The sequence below is a fragment of the Bubalus kerabau genome, chromosome 15, assembly GCF_029407905.1.
Source record: "Bubalus kerabau isolate K-KA32 ecotype Philippines breed swamp buffalo chromosome 15, PCC_UOA_SB_1v2, whole genome shotgun sequence".
NCBI lineage: Eukaryota > Metazoa > Chordata > Mammalia > Artiodactyla > Bovidae > Bubalus > Bubalus kerabau.
Genome location: NC_073638.1, coordinates 3,244,007 through 3,264,406, shown reverse-complemented (window position 1 = coordinate 3,264,406; position 20,400 = coordinate 3,244,007). Strand labels below are relative to the sequence as shown.

General features: G+C 35.6%; 1 long non-coding RNA gene across 1 annotated transcript in view; it reads right to left on the bottom strand.

The window, feature by feature from the left end:
* LOC129628858 (uncharacterized) overlaps positions 1-19,258 on the bottom strand; it is a 37,740-nt gene extending 18,482 nt beyond the window's left edge. The window contains exons 1-2 of the long non-coding RNA XR_008702949.1: positions 19,145-19,258; positions 14,428-14,477 (exon numbers count right to left, since the gene is read on the bottom strand). This is a non-coding gene — a long non-coding RNA (uncharacterized LOC129628858). The remainder of the gene's footprint in view (positions 1-14,427; positions 14,478-19,144) is intronic.
* Positions 19,259-20,400: the final 1,142 nt, after the last annotated feature.

The window sequence follows — 20,400 nt, the reverse complement described above, 5'->3', positions numbered from 1 at the left end:
TCTTGGTTCAATGTCTTTGAAAACAAAGATCCTACAAAACTATCAGTGTAAATGTCCTCAAGAATAAAACCTAAATGACAATCATAGATATCCATCAGACAGTTTTACATCTCCTTCTTTAAGGAGAAATCTAGGGTGTAAGAGATTTCTCTGTATTCACAATTAAATATGTCTTCTAGGCAATTATATTGACACTGAATGAAACATTCCAATAGTTTTTCATCCTACTTAAAATTATATCCATTTGACTGTAACATGCTATTTGAAGACTTACATGATAAAATCCCTGCCTAAACTGAGTTTATTTCACACTTGCTTAGCAACATGTATAATTTTTGTGTGTGTTTCGCAAACATTTCATAGTGTTTCCTTAAGATCTTTGCACTTATTGTCCTCTGTATTTATGTTTTTATTACCCTAAATCTATAAAAGCCTTAATTTTATTACTCATATAATTTTTATAACTTTGAATGCTAGTCCAGGTAGCCTTTCAGTCATTTTCTATTCTAATATATCTGCTTATCTTTTGTTTTTCCTTCATAACACTTGTCAATATCTGAAAATACTTTTTAAAATGTCTAATTGCTATCCCCTTCCCTTTACTGTGTAATATCCATATGAGTTTTATTTTAAAATTACATATGCCCAAGATGAAAAGTACTGTTTGGCACTAGTGATTCAAAGTTTTAGTTGAGAAAAAAATTAACCTGTGTTAGGTTAAGAGTTGTGGGCTTTGGCCTCAGGAAAGTGAAAGGGCAAAGTGTTTTAAGATATGGAAAGACATTTTATTGAGTACCTTATTTTGTAACTGGTACCCTATCAGCATTCCTATTTAGTATCTTTTATGAAGGAAAGCATTTGGATATCTCACAGTGAAGACTATGAGAAACACTTCTAAGATTCTAATTGTAAGAGAAAATAGTAAGAAGTATTGCAATCTGTTTATACAGAAGTGGTAGAATGTTGGTCTTGTCATTTTTTGAAAAATTTAAGTTGTATATTTTGTGGGAGTGGACATGTTGCTAGATAAGTGTCTTAAAAGCACATCCAAATCAAGTAAGCTGAGAGGAGGGGAGGGGGAAAATGCTCCCAATTTCAAGAGCTTTCATGAACATCAAGGACCAAAATAAAGGTCTTTGCCTTTAATTTATTTAGGGAGGTTAAAATAGTCTTCCACATTATTTCTGAAGGATTGAATTATTATTCTCTAATATCTTCTTCAAAGAGTAAGGTATGGTCTTAAAGCAAAACAGAGACCCTCAAAGATTTTGCAATGACAAAACAGAGGAGAACAGAGAGAGCAGGCCAACATGGGAGCAAGCCAAAGCACATGAAGGGAGCCTGAGGATAAGTAGATAAGAGGCTAAGAGCTCATGAGTCATTTATTAACTGGCAAGTGAATAAGAAAGCAGATATTGAGTACAAAGATACAAGGGCTGGTTGAGATACCCCTTAAAGAGAATTGAGGAATCTTACCTGAAGAAAATCCCAACTTTAAACAAGGGTGGAATCACTCTTGCAGATTTGGCAATAAATATTTGGCTAGCATGCAGGACACTGGAAATCACAAAGTCACTTAAGACCATCACTTAAGACATGAATCTCAGCTACAGTTATAATATTACCCATTTTCCCTGTTTCTGTCTTCTCTTGATTCAACACGTAACTTCTCAACCAGTGAGTTATTGTGTTCTCATATACTGAGTCAACAAATACTTAGATTTTCTCCATTAGTCTCTTATCTGTTGGAAACATAGAAATGTTTGGACTTATAATCATCTTAAGAAATAGCACTCTATCACCTCAGTAATTGAAATTGTTTCTTCTCCATTCCTTCTTTAATGGCTAGAGTACCAAGGAACGGTTTGTTTACTGTATCCAAGATCCCTTTCATTCTTTCTAAGCTCATCGATGGCCATATCCATAACTCTAACCCAGCTAAATCAAAAGAAGTCTGTACTTATCCAAATCATTCTCCTTGTTCTGCTTTGGTGAGTTATCAGGCGGGGCACAAGGAGCTTCACCTGTACTATTGCTTTGATGTATATAGACATGAAAATCTGAATCAATAATGCCCCTTGAGTTGGAAGCTCAGGGTCTTAACCACTAGACTGCTAGGGAAGGCCCATGTGGCTCTCTTCTTATAAGCCAGGAAAAAAAAAAAAAATCAAAGAAAAGATCCTTAAAGCAATCAGGATCTTCCTGTCAAAGCAGGAAATATTCACATCTTGGCACATAACTACTGTTTTGCACATGTGGATGACTATATATATATATATATATATACACACACACATATGTATGCATATAACATATAATTTTAAAAATGTTACTCTGTTCTCATGTCTCAGAGTTTCTTCTTATGAAAGAGCAAGGTAGCATTTCATAGGTCGCTTTTCCATTTTTGCAATTCTTTCCCTTCCCATGAAGATGTTTTTTAGTTTGTTATTGTACCACACAATTATTTTTGCCTTTGTTGTTTATGCCTTTGGTGTCATATTCACAAAATCATTCCAAATACTCATGTCAAGGAATTTTATTCCTATGTTTTCTGATAGGAATTTTAGATCTTACATTTAAGTCTATCTGTTATGAGTTAATCTGTATGAGTAGTGTAAGATAGGAGCACAATTTAATTCTTTTGTACATGAATATTCAATTTTCCCCACACTTTATTGAAGATGTTATCTTTATCCCATTGAGTATTCTTGACTCTTTTATCAAATATTATTTGACTATAAATACATGAGTTTATTTCTGGACTCTCAGTTGTATTGCATAGGCATATTGGAGAAGGAAATGGCAACCCATTCCAGTATTCTTGCCTGTATAATCCCAGGGATGGAGGAGCCTGGTGGGCTGCTGTCTATGGGGTTGCACAGAGTTGGACACAACTGAAGCAACTTAGCAGCAGCATGTCTGCTTTTATGGCCAGTGCCATACAGTTTGGGCTACTAGAACTCTGTAATATAGTTTGAAATCAAGAGGTGTAATCCCTACAGCGTGGTTTTTCTCAAGGTTGTTTTTGCTACTTGGAGTTTCTTATGGCTCCATATGAATCAAAGAGGTTAATATCTAAAATACATGAGGAACTCATACACCTAAACAGCAAAAACACAAATAATATGATTAAAAAATAGCTAAAGGACCTAAATGATTTTTCCAAAGAAGACATACAAATGGCCACAGGTGCATGAAAAGGTGCTTTAAAACACTAATGGTCATGAGAATGAAAATTAAAACTTCAATGAGGTATCACTTTTTTTCTCCTGGAATGGCTATTATCAATATAATAAGATATGACCAGAGTTTTCCAGCATGTGGAGAAAGGGAAACTTCATGCACTGTTGGTGAGAATATAAATTAGCACAGTCATTATAGAGGGGCTTCCCTGGTGGCTCAGATGATATAGCATCTATCTGAAGTGCAGGAGACCTGGGTTCAATTCCTTGGTTGGGAAGATCCCCTGGAGAAGGAAAAGGCTACCTACTCCAATATTCTAGCCAGGAGAATCCCATGGACAGAGGAGCCTGGTAGATTATATTCCATGGGGTTGCAAAGAATTGGACACAACTGAAGGACTAACACTTTCACTTTTTCACTCTATTTAGCATAGAAATATCAAAACAACTATGAAAACAACTTATAAGATGGAATATTTATAAAAACCTGCTACTCAATACCCAGAGGAATAGGAAGAGCTGTTATATTAATAGTTTTCCTCTATAGATGCAAGTTGATTCAGAGGCTCCACTTAGTACAAAGCCAAATTCAATACATTTCCCTTTTATTAATAAATTACTTCTTTTTAATCATAGCCCATGTCCTGAATGCTAAATTTCTGAGTCAATAAATTAAGGACAGTAAGAGTGTAGTAAAAAGTCATTAGTAAATGAATTATAAGATTGCTGTATTCCAGCTTTATTCTTTCTACTAACTAAATGGCCATTAACAAGTAATTTAAACTTTCTTAGTCTCATTTTCCTAATAACAAATAAGGGTATCTTATATACCACCAATTCATGGAGTTTTTGTGGAAAACCACTGAGATACTTTCCAGCTAACAATATTTAACAAATAAAAATACATGACTCACAGTTGACAACATCCCAAATATTCCATGGGGCATATTTTTCTAAATATTTGGAACTTCTTTACAGGAAAAAAAAAAAAAAAAGATTATATGTTATTTAACTGAGATTTAAATTTAAATTTTTTTCAGTTTTTATCTGGAAACACAATCACCATTTTGAGCTGGATAATTCATTGTTAGGAGGCTGCCCTGTGTATTGTACAATGTTTAGGAACATTTTTCACTTTATCCACTGGGTACCAATATCTCTCCCTTCATTGTGACAATAGAAATGTCCTTAGATATTTCCAAGTATACACTGCCATTCTTCCCTCCATGATAAGCCTCTCTAAATTTTGAGTTAAGGATAAGACCTCTGCTCTTTCCTTACAATTTATATCATCCTAGGTTTAGATACAGTTGCTTTAACTATACACTGGGGATACTGATAATATAAAGATTCCCAAAGGCAATGCCAAAGAATGCTCAAACTACCACACAATTGCACTCATCTCACATGCTAGTAAAGTAATGCTCAAAATTCTCCAAGCCAGGCTTCAGCAATATGGGAACCATGAACTTCCTGATGTTCAAGCTGGTTTTAGAAAAGGCCCAGGAACCAGAGATCAAACTGCCAACATCCACTGGATCATGGAAAAAGCAAGAGAGTTCCAGAAAAACATCTATTTCTGCTTGATTGACTATGCCAAAGCCTTTAACTGTGTGGATCACAATAAACTGTGGAAAATCCTGAAAGAGATGGGTATACCAGACCACCTGACCTGCCTCTTGAGAAATCTGTATGCAGGTCAGGAAGCAACAGTTAGAACTGGACATGGAACAACAGACTGGTTCCAAATAGGAAAAGGAGTGTGTCAAGGCTGTATATTGTCACCCTGTTTATTTAACTTATATGCAGAGCACATCATGAGAAACACTGGACTGGAAGAAACACAAGCTGGAATCAAGATTGCCAGGAGAAATATCAATAACCTCAGATATGCAGATGACACCACCCTTATGGCAGAAAGTGAAGAGGAACTAAAAAGCCTCTTGATGAAAGTGTAAGAGGAGAATTAGAAAGTTGGCTTAAAGCTCAACATTCAGAAAATGAAGATCATGGCATCCGGTCCCATCACTTCATGGGAAATAGATGGGGAAACAGTGGAAACAGTGTCAGACTTTCTTTTTCTGGGCTCCAAAATCACTGCAGATGGTGACTGCAGCCATGAAATTAAAAGACGCTTACTCCTTTGAAGGAGAGTTATGACCTACCTAGATAGCATATTGAAAAGCAGAGACATTGCTTTGCCAACAAAGGTTCATCTAGTCAAGGTTATGGTTTTTCCTGTGGTCATATATGGATGTGAGAGTTGGACTGTGAAGAAGGCTGAGCACCAAAGAATTGATGCTTTTGAACTGTGGTGTTGGAGAAGACTCTTGAGAGTCCCTTGGACTGCAAGGAGATCCAACCAGTCCATTCTGAAGGAGATGAGCCCTGGGATTTCTTTGGAAGGAATGATGCTAAAGCTGAAACTCCAGTACTTTGGCCACCTCATGCGAAGAATTGACTCATAGGAAAAGACTCTGATTCTGGGAGGGGTTGGGGGCAAGAGGAGAAGGGGACAACAGAGGATGAGATGGCTGAATGGCATCACTGACTCAATGGACATGAGTCTCAGTAATCTCTGGGAGTTCGTGATGGACAGGGAGTCCTGGTGTGCTGCGATTCATGGGGTTGCAAAGAGTCGGACACGACTGAGCGACTGATCTGATCTGATCTGATCTGATGTGGATTAAATGACAAAGTTTATTTAATGACCTTGGATAAGTGATAAGTGTTTTTACATTTCAATTAGGTGCTAATATGCATAATGATCATATAAGCTGGTCAATATTAACTCCATTTTAAAGATTACAAAATCAAGCTGATGAACAGAGAAATTAAGCAACTTGTTCAAGGTCTTACAGCAAGTAAGTGTCAGAGCCAGAATTCAAACCCAGTTGATTTGATAGCAGAATCTAGTTCTTCAATATGCGAGACTGCTTCTCAGAAACCATGTAGATAACATGGCAGACATCTGCCACTTAGTAAGAGATTAACACATTCTATTGATTGTTAGAATTTGATTTGTGTTATTCTTTTATACAACTGTGAAAGCAGGTGTTGTGCCATATGGTTTCTTTTGTACTTTTATAAATAGTGTCCTTACAACTACTTTGTACACTAGAGAGTGGGCAAGTAACAGCATCTTTATCTGATGAATAGTGAGCCCACATACTGGCCAGAGAGGTGAGATGAGCCTGAATGAGAATCCAGTTTTCTCACCCCTGGGTCAGCTTTCTCTCATATCAAAGTCACTTCTCTACTGAGCATTGTGCCAAGTCCCTTAAGAAGACAAGGAAGGTAATATTAACAGACACTCTGTTTTCAAAAGGCTTAAGACAGACTGGAGGACAACAGCCAAAAAAACCTATGTGACAACAGAAGGGAACAGCGAATCCCTAAATGGTAGGACAAACCAGGAGTGCCGTAATGGATTTAAAGTGCTGTAGCTGAAGAATTGATGCTTTTGAACTGTGGTGTTGGAGAAGACTCTTGAGAGTCCCTTGGACTTCAAGGAGATCCAATCAGTCCATTCTAAAGGAGATCAGCCCTGGGATTTCTTTGGAAGGAATGATGCTAAGGCTGAAACTCCAGTACTTTGGCCACCTTATGTGAAGAGTTGACTCATTGGAAAAGACTGTGATGCTGGGAGGGATTGGGGGCAGGAGGAGAAGCAGATGACAGAGGAGATGGCTGGATGGCATCACCAACTCGATGGACATGAGTTTGAGTGAACTCCGGGAATTGGTGATGGACAGGGAGGCCTGGCATGCTGCGATTCATGGGTTTGCGAAGAGTTGGACACAACTGAGTGACTGAACTGAACTGAAATGAAAGCTTTAAAAAAATTTGCAGAGTTTTGGATGTACAGATTTTTTTTTTAAGTCCTGTATTTAAAGAGCACCTACTAAGTATCAGACATTGTGGTGGATGCTTTATATACAGTCAGGTATTATTAACTAACAAATTTGTGGAGAAATGTTAGTGATGTATCTTAGTTATGACAGTTGGATTAAAGCTCTCATTTACAGATCACACTGTTAATATCTGTTAGAAATCAATTTAAATTCACTCTTCTAGTTTTAAAACCTGAGCTATTTCATGTGCAAACACAAGAGAGGGAAGGATATTATATACTCAGAAGAGCATAAAAGTTGAAAGCACAGACATCAGAGTGACAGACAGAAAAAAAGACAGACTTGGGGGAGGGAAATTTGTTTCATTTTAACAGAGAATGCTTGTTATACAGCAAGACAAAAACAAAATTATCTAGAAATTGTTCTCTTTAAAAAGAATTTATTTTTGTCTTTTCCAGAAGGTCATATAAATGAAATAATACAATATGAAACCAGGAGACTTTGGCTTCTTATACTTATCATAGTGCTTTTATAATGTATCTATGTTATTAGGAGCAGAAATTAGATTAGTGATTGCCAGGAGCTGGAAATGTAGGCAAGGTACTGCTTGCAAAGAAGGGTGAAGGGACTCTCTGATGTGATGGAAATGTTCTATACCTTATCTTGATTGTGACTGGTTATGGTTACCCAAACACATACAACTGTCAAAACTTGTCAAACTATTACACTTAAAAATGAAATTTATTGTATGTAAATTTATACCTCAATAAATCTGACTTAAAAATAAAAAAAAAAAAGAATTTATTAGTAACTGATACTTTGTGTTGTTTATGTATTATCTCTTTCTATACAAAAATGTCTCTTGGAAAGAGTGACCTTTTCTATCTTCTTTGTTTCTATGTCCACATCATCTAAAATAATGGTTTTACTCTAGAGGGCAATCAGTATATATTGTAAAATATGAGTGTGTTATAGACTGAAAGGAAGAATAAATGTCAGACATAGCAGATTTGTGAATCAAAATAGCTTAGAAAAATATTTCATAGTATAGGATAATAATTTAAAATATAGCATTAAACATGAATATACATGTAGGAAAGATACATATGAATTATTGAATTTAGTCATAACACATTCTTCTACTTATTTTTATTCATTAAATACATATTTATAGAATACATAATAAATATGAAGTACTAAATTAATATCTATGGATTCAATACAAAAATAAGATACTGTTCTTGTCAAATACTTTTTACTGATTACTTGAGGAATACCAATATATAAGTGATTCATAGTTTTTACAAAATTGAAATGCATACAAGGTGGGGCAGATAATACTCAGGATCAATTGCTCCACTGCTTTATGGAGAAATTTTGCAACAGCTTTTGTGTAAAATACAAGTTCTGTACTATCTTAGTCTCATAAACTTAATTCATGCTAGGACAACTCAATAGCATTTTAGGTTCTATTAATCTTAATTCACTTAAAAATATGTATTGTGACCTTACCTACCAAATATTATACACTGTTTCAGTAACAATAGCATTAATTATAGAATCTTGGCTTCATAAAACTTACATTCTAGAGGGAAGAAGACAGCTAATACATACATGAGATCTTCAGTTTGAATAAAATATATATTTCCTTGCTTTGTGGAAAAGGCCTAGAAGCCATGATAGTATCAATGACAACTGCTGGTGTCCAGATATAATTTCTAAATATTATTTTTTTTAAAAAAAAGGATGAAGAAACCTTGGAGAAATAGTTTATTCCAGGTCATGAGCAGAAAATGTACAAAATAAAGGTAGGATGTCAAGAAGAAAATGGAATCTCTCACCAAGTCATTTTAAAGACATAGGGAGCCAACTCCCACTAATGAATTTTTGTTTCAGAAATAATGTCTTTAAATCATCAAAAAGCACACAATGTATTTAAAAAAGCACTATGCTGTAATTGGAAGATGATTGCTTTACAATGTTGTGTTGGTTTCAGCCATACAAAAATGCAAATCAGTCATAAGGATACATACACACACACACATATACATATATATATATATATATATATATATATATATGCTACCTCCTCTTGAGCCTCCCTGGAGTACTAGAAACAAAGCTTTCATTGAAAGTTAAAATTGCTAGGATAGTTGTTAATTATTCTGAAATTTTATAATTAAAGAGAAATTAATTAACATTTTATCTTCTTTTTCCCATATGTATTATATTTTATGATAGCCAAATTATGCTTAATACATGAGGGGAAACTCATACTAGGAAGAATTCACAGACAGGTGGAATCAAGATGGAGTAGTAGGAGAGCAGTTAGCTCATCTCCCTTCATGAATACATCAAAATTACAACTACACATAGATCCCCTGGAGAACTGAATGGCTAGGGACTGGAATGTAAAATAGGAAGTCAGAGATACCAGGTGTGACAGGCAAGTTTGGTGATGGAGACCAAATGAAACTGGGAAAAGGTTAACATAGTTCTGCCAAAAGAGTGGACTGATCATAGAAAACACACTCTTTGAACAACAGAAGAGATGACTCTACACATGGACATCACCAGATGGCCAATATCAAAATCATATTGATTATATTCTTTGCAGCTGCAGATGGAGAAGCTCTATATAGTCAGCAAAAACAAGACTGAAAGTTGACTGTGGCTCAGATCATGAACTCCTTATTGCAAAATTCATACTTAAATTGAAAAAAGTAGGGAAAACCAGTAGACCATTCAGGTATGACCTAAATGAAATCACTTATGATTATACAGTGGAAGTGAGAAACAGATTAAAGGGATTAGATCTGATAGACAGAGTGCCTGAAGAACTAAGGATGGAGATCCAGGGCTGTACAGGAGACAGTGATCAAAACCATTCCCAAGAAAATAAATTCAAGAAGCAAAATGGATGTCTGAGGAGGCCTTACAAATAGCTGAGAAAAGAAGACAAGCTAAAGGCAAAGGAGAAAAGGAAAGATATATCCATTTGAACGCAGAGTTCCAAAGAATAGCAAGGAGAGATAAAAAAGCCTTCCTCAGTGATTACTGCAAAGAAATAGAGGAATACAATAGAATCGGAAAGACTAGTGATGTCTTTGGAGAAGACAATGACACCCCACTCCAATACTCTTGCCTCGAAAATCCCATGGACGGAGGAGGTTGGTAGGCTCCAGTCCATGGGGTCACTGAGAGTCAGATATAACTGAGCGACTTCACTTTCACTTTTCACTTCCATGTATTGGAGAAGGAAATGGCAACCCACTCCAGTGTTTTTGCCTGGAGACTCTCAGGGACAGAGGAGCCTAGTGGGCTGCTGTCTATGGGGTCGCACAGAGTCAGACACAACTGAAGTGACTTAGCAGCAGCAGAGCAGCAGAGATCTCTTCAAGAAAATTAGAGCTACCAAGGGAACATTTCATGCCAAGATGGGCACAATTAAGGACAGAAACAGTATGGACCTAAAGGAACAGAAGATATTAAGAAGAGGTGGTAAGAATACCCAGAAGAACTATACAAAAAAGATCTTAATGACACAGATAACCACAATAGTGGTTATTTATCACTAACCTAGAGTTAGGCATCCAAGAATGTGAAATCAGTGGGCCTTAAGAAGTATCACTATGAAAACGCTAGTGGAGGTGATGGAATTCCAGTTGACCTATTTCAAATCCTAAAAGATGATGCTGTTAAAGTGCTAGAATCAATATGACAGCAAATTTGGAAAACTGAACAGTGGCCACAGAGCTGAGAAATGCCAGTTTTCACTCCAATCCCAAAGGAGGGTAATGCCAAAGGATGTTCAAGCTATTGCACAATTGTATTCATTTCAGCCATTGCCAGCACATGCATTAGTGCACCCACACTGGAGGAAGCAAAACTAGCTTCAGGCAGAGGGTTCCATTACTGACTTGCAGGTCCATGCAGAAACTTGGGAAGGAGTGGAAGCAGCACCAGGGAAGAGCTTACCATTGCAGACACACATGTTCATGTCCTCATGTGGAAAATGGCAGAACTAGTTCAGCTGTATGGATCCACATCTCTGGCCCCAATATAGCCTCTACCCAAGGTGTGTACATGGGGTAGCAAAAAACTGGACATAACTGAGCAACTAACACATATACATACCAGTTGTGTATTCAAGGGAAACAGTGAGACAAACTAAGAAGTGCAGCCCCAAGACCACAGACCTGGCCATGATCTGAATCGAAGCAGACATCATCATCAGTTCAGTTCAGTCGCTCAGTCATGTCCGACTCTTTGTGACCCCATGAATCACAGCATGCCAAGCCTCCCTGCCCATCACGAACTCCGGAAGTTCACTCCTGCCATCTCATCCTCTGTCATCCCCTTCTCCTCCTGCCCCCAATTTCTCCCAGCGTCAGAGTCTTTTCCAATGAGTCAACTCTTCGCATAAGGTGGCCAAAGTACTGGAGTTTCAGCTTTAGCCTCATTCCTTCCAAAGAACACCCAGGACTGATCTCCTTCAGAATGGACTGGTTGGATCTCCTTGCAGTCCAAGGGACTCTCAAGAGTCTTCTCCAACACCACAGTTCAAAAGCATCAATTCCGTGCTCAGCTTTCTTCACAGTCCAATTCTCACATCCACACATGACTACTGGAAAAACCATAGTCTTGGCTAGATGGACCTTTGTTGGAAAAGTAATGTCTCTGCTTTTGAATATGCTGTCTAGGTTGGTCATAACTTTCCTTCCAAGGAGTAAGCATCTTTTAATTTCATGGCTGCAATCACCATATGCAGGGATTTTGGAGCCCCCAAAAATAAAGTCTGACACTGTTTCCACTGTTTCCCCATCTATTTCCCATGAAGTGGTGGGACCAGATGCCATGATCTTAGTTTTCTGAATGTTGAGCTTTAAGCCAACTTTTTCACTCTCCTCTTTCACTTTCATCAAGGGACGTTTTAGTTCCTCTTCATTTACTGCCATAAGTGTGGTGTCACTGCATATCTGAGGTTATTGATATTTCTCCCGGCAATTTTGATTCCAACTTGTGCTTCTTCCAGCCCAGAGTTTCTCATAATGTACTCTGCATATAAGTTAAATAAGCAGGGTGACGGTACCACAATATACTCAAAAAACTGAACTTCTTCAGAGATCCTGTTCTAGTACCTTGGGACCAATCTGTACACCCAATAAGCCAATGAGCATAGGATAAGCCTTCACTACCACTGGCTCTGTCTACAGTTTCTCCAAACCCTGCCCTCCATCAAAAGGAGGGTATCCATCATCCATGGGAAAGATGCAGGCCATGCTCACTTTAGAGTCAACTCTCACATCAATCCATAAGGCACACACAGATCACCTAGGGACACTCCAAGGCAAACCTTCAAGACTAGCATAAGTAGCTATTCACCTAATTTCGTAGAGACAGAGAAAATTAAACAAAATGAGAAGACAGAGAAACATGTTTTAAAAGAAAGAACAAGAAAAAACCCTAAGGAAACAGAGATAATTTGCCTAGTGGAGATTTAATAATAATAATAAGACTGCCAACTGATTTAGAGAAAAGGATAGATAAACACAGGGTTAAAAGACAGAACTAGAAAATATAAAATAGATGCATTCAGAGCTGAATAACACAATAACTAAAGCAAAAAAATAAAACAGAAGAAAATAACAGCCTTAATAATACACATGTGCTCATAAGAGATCTGGAAGAAAAAATAGTGGCATACACCTAATAAAAATAACAAAAATAAATATTTTTTATAAAGATAATAGTTTATGGAACCACTGGGATAACATCAAACATACTAATACATATTGTAGAGTCCCGAGAGAGAGAAGGACATTGAAAATATGCTTGATAAAATTATAGCGGAAAACTTTCTGATCCTGAAGAATTAAATAAAATGACTCTTAGTTTAAAACAAGTATAGTTACAGATGAACATTTATGAACTCCAATGTAACCACAAGTCAAAAAGCTATAATATATACACAAAAATTGATATAAACATATTCTAGTAATAACATAATAGTAATATAAACATAACATACTATTAATATAAACATAATATTAAAGAAAATAAACTACAAGGGAATGGATTAAAATAAGAAGAAAAATACAAAGAAGTGTTACATAAATAATCAACAAAAAAGTAGTAAAATGTCAATAAGTGCATATTTATTAAAAACTGTTTTAAATGTCAATGGAATAAATGCTCCAAACAAGAACACAGGTGATTGACAAGGAAAAACAAAAAGCAAACAAAAGCATTTTCTACATTTTACCTACAAAAGACTCAAATAAGATCAAAAGAAACAGAGAGATTGTTAGTGAGGGAACAGAAAATGTATTCCATCCAAATGGAAATTAAAACAAAGCAGTTTTTAAATCAGAAAATGTAGACTTTAAAACAAAGTATAAAAATTCAAATAGAATATTATAGGTGTTATCTGACAGTAAGCTTTCATGCCTTGGTTCTTCTCCATAAGACCTTTAAATTTACTAGAGACTCAATGTAGAGAGGTAAGATATGATGGCAGGGAGTAAGACCCTGAGATCACTTTTCCTCATGGGCACACCAAAATCACAATTATCTGCAAAATAACCATTCATGAAAAGGAACAGAACCTACCAAAAATATCTAGACATTGTGATATAAAGAAGCTACCATAAAATGGATAGGAGGCATACACTTGCAAAAGTCCTATATATCCAGGGAGTAAGTGAAAGTGAAGTCACTCAGTCCTGTCCAACCCTTTGCGACTGTTTCTTTTATTAAAGAAAATAAACTACAAGGGAATAGATTAAAATAAGAAGAAAAATACAAAGAAGTGTTACATAAATAATCAGCAAAAAAGTAGTAAAATGTCAATAAGTGCATATTTATTAAAAATTGTTTTAAATGTCAATGGAATAAATGCTCCAAACAAAAACACAGGTGATTGAAAAAACATAGTTGATTGCGTCAACTGTAGCCTACCAGGCTCCACTGTCCATGGGATTGTCCAGGCAAGAATACTGGAGTGGGTTGCCATTTCCTTCTCCAGGGGATCTCCCCTGACCCAAGGATGGAACCCAGGTCTCCTGCATTGGAGGCAGATGCTTTACCTCTGAGACACCAGGGAAGTGATATATCCAGAGAAGTGACCCACAAAAAGGAGAAAAACTACACTGTAGAGCTTCTCCAAAATGTGTTAGAAATCTGAACCCCAGGTTGGGGTTGGTTGGGGGTCCTGCATTCGGAAGATGAGCTGCCAGAGTGTTTACCTTTGAAGGCAAACAGGCTTAATTTTGAGAGTCCCAGTTGGCTCAGGGAAATAGAGATTTCACTTAAAGGATGCACACAAAATCTCACATACTTTGGGAAACAGAACAGAAAGAGTAATCTGAGAGGTACCCAATCAGACCTACCTCTTGATCTTCAAGAGTCATCTGGAAAAGCAGGAGTTGACTGCAGCTCACTGTGAAATTAGACATTGGTAGACATTATTTCTGGCAGCACCTTCTACCAAGTGAACACTGGAGCTAAAAAGTGCCATTGCATAATCCTCCCTCTAGCTTATTAACAACATCTGGCCCCACCCAACAGCCTGTAGGTGCAAGTGCTAGAATGTCTCAGCATAAAAATTTAACTGTGCAAGGATACAGCCCCACTGAATCATTAAGCAGGATGACTTAAGACCCCAGAGTCAACTGTTGCCTCTGCTTACCAGAGGGCTCAGGACCCAGTTCCACTCACTGTTGGGCAGGCACCAGTCTCAGAGTCTCGTGAGCCGTAGGTCCTGCGCGGCCTTCCCAGGGAACATGCTATAGCTTCTAGATGAGCCTCACCCAACAGAGGCAAACAACAAACTCAAGAAAACCACAAACCTGCAGGCTGCTGACTCAGCCTGACATTTAGCAGGTCAGATTCTGCCTTGGGATGAGTTGGGCCCTGGCCCTGACAACTAGCAGAACAACACAAGTTTTGGGACACCCCAGACCATTTATCCTATACTGATAAAGGCAAACATATAGTAAATGTAGAAAATCATTCACAAAAATCTATTATGCCAAAAGTAGCTAAATCATTGATATCCAGAGTAAGAAATTAAGAGAGACAAAAAACAATTAAATGTAAAATATGTTACGAAAAATAGTAATCATGAGTGGAGAAGAGTACAAACGCAGGACTGTTAAAATGTGTTATAAAGTAAGAGAACAACAACTTAAAAGAAACTATGTATGTGGTATATATTATATACCAATAATCTAAAATAGATACCCACACAAAAATGAAAAAGAAATCTAAATATAACCCAAAAGATTCATCAAATTACAAGATAAGAAAACAAAAGAACAAAAAATAGCTAGGAAAACAACCCCCAAACAATTATCAAAATAACAATAAAAGGATACATATCAATGATTACCTCAAATGTAGAGGGACCAAATGAACCAATCAAAAAATACAAAGTGACTCAATGGATACAAAAACATCTATGTATTCACTGCCTACAAGAGACTCACTTCAGATCTAAAAACATAGGCAAACTGAGAGAAAAAGAAGGAAAAAGGATATTTCATGCAGATTGAAATTGAAAGAAAGCTGGAGTAGCAATACTTATCCCAAAGAAAATAGACATTAAAAAAAATACTGTTACAAGAGATAAAGAAGGGCATTATACAACAATCAAGGGATCAGTTCAAGAAGATGATAGAACTAATATAAATGTATATGCAGCAAACAAAGAAACACTAAAATACATAAAACAAATATTAATAGACATAAAGGAAGAAGCTAACAGTAATGCAATAATATTAGTGGAATTTAACAATCTACTTTCATCAATAGATAGATCAACAATACAGAAATTCAGTTAAAAAAAGAAAAAAAATAAGAACATCAAAAGTTACATTAAACCAGATGAATTTAGTACATATATATAGAATACTCAATGCAAAAGCACCAGAATACATATTTTTATAATATGCACATAGAGCATCCTCCATGATAAATCATGTTAGGCTGCAAAACAAGCCTTGACAAATTTAAGATTTAATCAGATCAAGTACTTTCCCAACTATAATGCTATAAGACTAGAAATTGATTACAAGAAAAGTAATTCAAAAATCACAAATATGTGGAGGCTAAACAATATGCTACTTAAACTATCAATAGATCACTGAAAAAACTAAAGGGGAGATAAAACCTGGAGAAAAATGAAAAGAAAACAATCCAAGATCTATGGAGCATAGGAAAACAGTGTCTCCTAAGAGGAAACTTTATAGTGACCTAAGCATACCTCAGGAAGCAAGATAATATTGAACAAATGACCTAACCTTACATCTAAACAACAGTATCCAAAGTTAGAAGGAAAAGGTGAAAATGAAGTCTCTCACTTGTGTCTGACTATTTGCAACCCCATGGACTGTAGCCTGCCAGGCTCCTCTGTCCATGGGATTTTCCAAGCAAGAGTACTGAAGTAGGTTGTCATTTCCTTCTCCAGGGGATCTTCCCTACCCAGGGAGTGGAACCAGGTCTCCTGCATTATAGATGGATGCTTTACCTTCTGAGTCACCAGGGAATCTGGTAGAAGAAAAGAAATAAAAATCAGAGGAGAAATATATGAAAAGGAAACTAAAAACAATAGAAATGATCAGTGAAACTGTCATTTGACAAAATAAACAAAATAGATGAACATTTAGCCCGAAAAATGAAGAAAGAAAGAGAGGGGGTTCACAGCAATAAAATCAGAAATATAAAAGAAGAAGTTTCATCCAACACCCTAGAAATTGATTTAAGAGACTATTCTGAACACCTATCTGCCAATAAAATGAAAACCAAAAATAAATGGAAAAGTTTTTAGAAATGTTCACTTTCCCAAGAGTGAATCAAGGAGAAATAGAAAATATGAAATAAAAACAAACAAAACAATTACCAGTAATGGTATTGAATCAGTAATTTAAAAACTTCCAAAAAACAAAAATCTAGGACCAGATGGCTTCACAGTTGAATTCTATTAAACAATTAGAGATAAATTAACATCTATTCTTCTCAAGTTATTCCAAAATATTGTTGAATAATGAACACTTTCAAATTCATTCAACTATGTCAGCATTACCCTGATACCAAAACCAGACAAAGATATCATAAAAAAAAAAAAAAAACAGGCCAATATATTTGAAGAATATAGATGCAAAATCCTCAACAAGTTATTACCAAACCAAATCTAACAATACATTAGAAGAATCATATACCTTAATCAAGTGAGGTTTATCCCAGCAATGGAAGAATTTTGCAATATTTATAAATGAATTTATATGATATATCACATTAATAAATTAGATAATTCACATTATATGATCAATTCAATAAATACAGGAAAAGCTTTAGACAAAGTTCAATATCCATTTATATTAAAACTCTATCTAAAGAGGGTACTTTAAAAGGAGAGGGGCTGTTCTAAATCAAAGAAGAATTTATAAAAAATTTAGATATATCCAGATACAAAGAGTATGCCTGATTTAGATTCTAATTTATATAAACCAGTTATAAAAATGCACTTTTCAAAATAAATAATGAACTGACTATAACTTAAAGAATTAAATAAATATTTTTGAACTATAATGGCATAAATGATTAACTTTATACATTTATATAAATGTATAAACTTTACATCTACCTTCTTTGAAAACTTCTATGGACTTTTAGACATTTACATACCTTGAAGGTTTACATTTGAATAACTGTAATTATTGTTTGGACTATTTGTGCTTGTGTGTGTGTGTTAATGATAACACACTGACAATTAGCAACCTAATATACATATATATTTTTTTTTTTCTTTTATATAGTTTTGCTAACTATCTCTAAAATGTCTTGGATAGAAAATATTTTTTAAAAATAAAGATTTTCCTGGATGATACTTATTTTCCCTACCTCAAACATGGAAGTAGCCAACCTGCAAGGAGCTTTGATTTCTTTATGTAGAGACTAGTATTAGAAGCAAAAATATTGCAGCTGTGGATTTATTATCAAATACCTGTTCAGATATTTGTTACAATGTTTTACATGATATTCAGGGTAGAATGAAGTATGCTATATCAACTATTCCTGAGATTAAATTTTCTTTTTCTTCAAAAGAGCCAGAATTTCACATTCCTGTTCCAATTTAATCCTATTTCTTTTGATCTTGTTCTAATGTAAGAAGTAATTTCCTCTTTTTTGCTTTCTTTGATATATCAAGTTACACTGATATATCATATTAAAGCATATATTTATGCTGGTGCCTTCTCCCAAATTTAAGAGTATTGATTTATTTATTCACTGATTTCCTTATTTACTATTTTATATCTGGCTTAACCATCTCAGAAAATGCTAACAAATTTTACATATCCAGGTGATATTTTTCCCCTCATGATTGCTTAAATACTAATGCTTAAAAATAAAAATAGATCTTAACCTCCCTCTAAGCTTAAAAAAATTTTCCAGAAACAGAAATCACCTAAATTGCTACAATTTCCAAAAACTTAAACCAAATCAATGGATAAGATGAAACAATCAAATACAAGCTTTGAGATTTTGTAGAAAACAGTCTTTTTTTTTTAAAAATTTATTTTATTTTTAAACTTTACATAATTGTATTAGTTTTGCCAAATATCAAAATGAATCTGCCACAGGTATACATGTGTTCCCCATCCTGAACCCTCCTCCCTCCTCCCTCCCCATTCCATCCCTCTGGGTCGTCCCAGTCTTTTAAATGAGTGCAACTTTCTGACTTTCTAGCTAGTTTGCCTGAATATTTCACTCCACTAAAATCAATTGGGTAAATGTATTTATATTTTATTTTATTATGTTTTCCATATATTAAAATATAATTAATAATGACATAATGTATACCTAATGATCATAAAAACAAGAAGGAAAACCATTTTAATCTTCTCAAATTTGACTAAAAAATTTCAACAAAATACTTTCTGTGATCTGAATATTCCGTAAGGTCCAGTTCAAAAAAGAGAGCGTTATACATGGAAATAACATATTGATAGGGAATCCAGTATGCCTTGCTCTCTGCCTGAGTCTATGTTGGGGAATGATCAGTTATCCTCTTCAACTAAGAATACAGTATTTGGAAGTACTTCTCACCTGGTATTTCTTATCTGGTATCATCTCTGTTGGGACTCATGCTTCCCTATCCTTCTGGAAGTCAGCAGCACAATATCTATCAGTTGTGAATGATACTTTATCCAATTCCTCAATGCTTTCTCTTAGCTTGATTGTATCTGGACTGTCTGGGCAGAGTTTGGCCTAAGGGCTTCATCACCTTGACTCTAAGATCCACTCTCCTTATTTTCCCAATGCCAAAAGTATTCATATCACATTAAGTAATCTTGATATTTTATAAATAAATTTATGTATATAACTGAACATCTATTGTGCCATTTGGGTTTTCTGTCTTCAACTCTCATTAGAGATTATCAGTTTCCCCACTCATTGTGCTAGTCAAATTATTAATAGCAGCCAAGACATTGTGCTTGGGTTTGCTTGTCTTGGCTAAGCCATTTTCATTTGTCCAAGGAGATCAACTGAATGGTATGTGTGAGCAGTTGTCAAATTCTGCTGATCCACTAATAACACTCCTTCAGAAACAACTTTCAGGTTCTCAGGTCTCCCTCTGAACATCTTATTCTTCTTTTCACAGACTTTCAACAGCACTTCTAAAGTGAATACTAAATAGATTCTAAAGGGAGTGGCTTCATTATTATTACACTGCTAGGGGCAATCTGTAGTGTTGCTTTCTGAGAAAACTGTTCTAGATGAATGGAGAGAGATAAAACATGGGCTCTAGATATGAGGCCCATGAACTGAGTCAGAACTCATTGGAAGCAGGGAGCTACACAGAGCAGTCTTAATGCAGTATATCTATGTGAATCATTCTTGTACCTCTTATCTGTGAATTTTCCCATGACAGTCTCTTCCAAATGTCCTGTCAAGAGGTAAGAGAGACACTAAATTCCTATTACACCACTGCCCCTCTTTCTTCAACCTTACATTACCAAGTGTGAAGACTTTAAGCTGATAATCTAGAGACTTTTGTTGAAGGAATAATAAGACTGTGTAGGTAGACAGGATTCACTGGAAAACTAAAGGCAGCACAATTGTTCAGTGTCCAAGCAAGGCTTCAGCAATACATGAACTGTGAACTTCCTGATGTTCAAGCTGGTTTTAGAAAAGGCAGAGGAACCAGAAATCAAATTGCCAATATCCGCTGGATCATGGAAAAATCAAGAGAGTTCCAGAAAAACATCTATTTCTGCTTGATTGACTATGCCAAAGCCTTTGACTGTGTGGATCACAATAAAATGTGGAAACTTCTGAAAGTGATGGGAATACCAGACCAC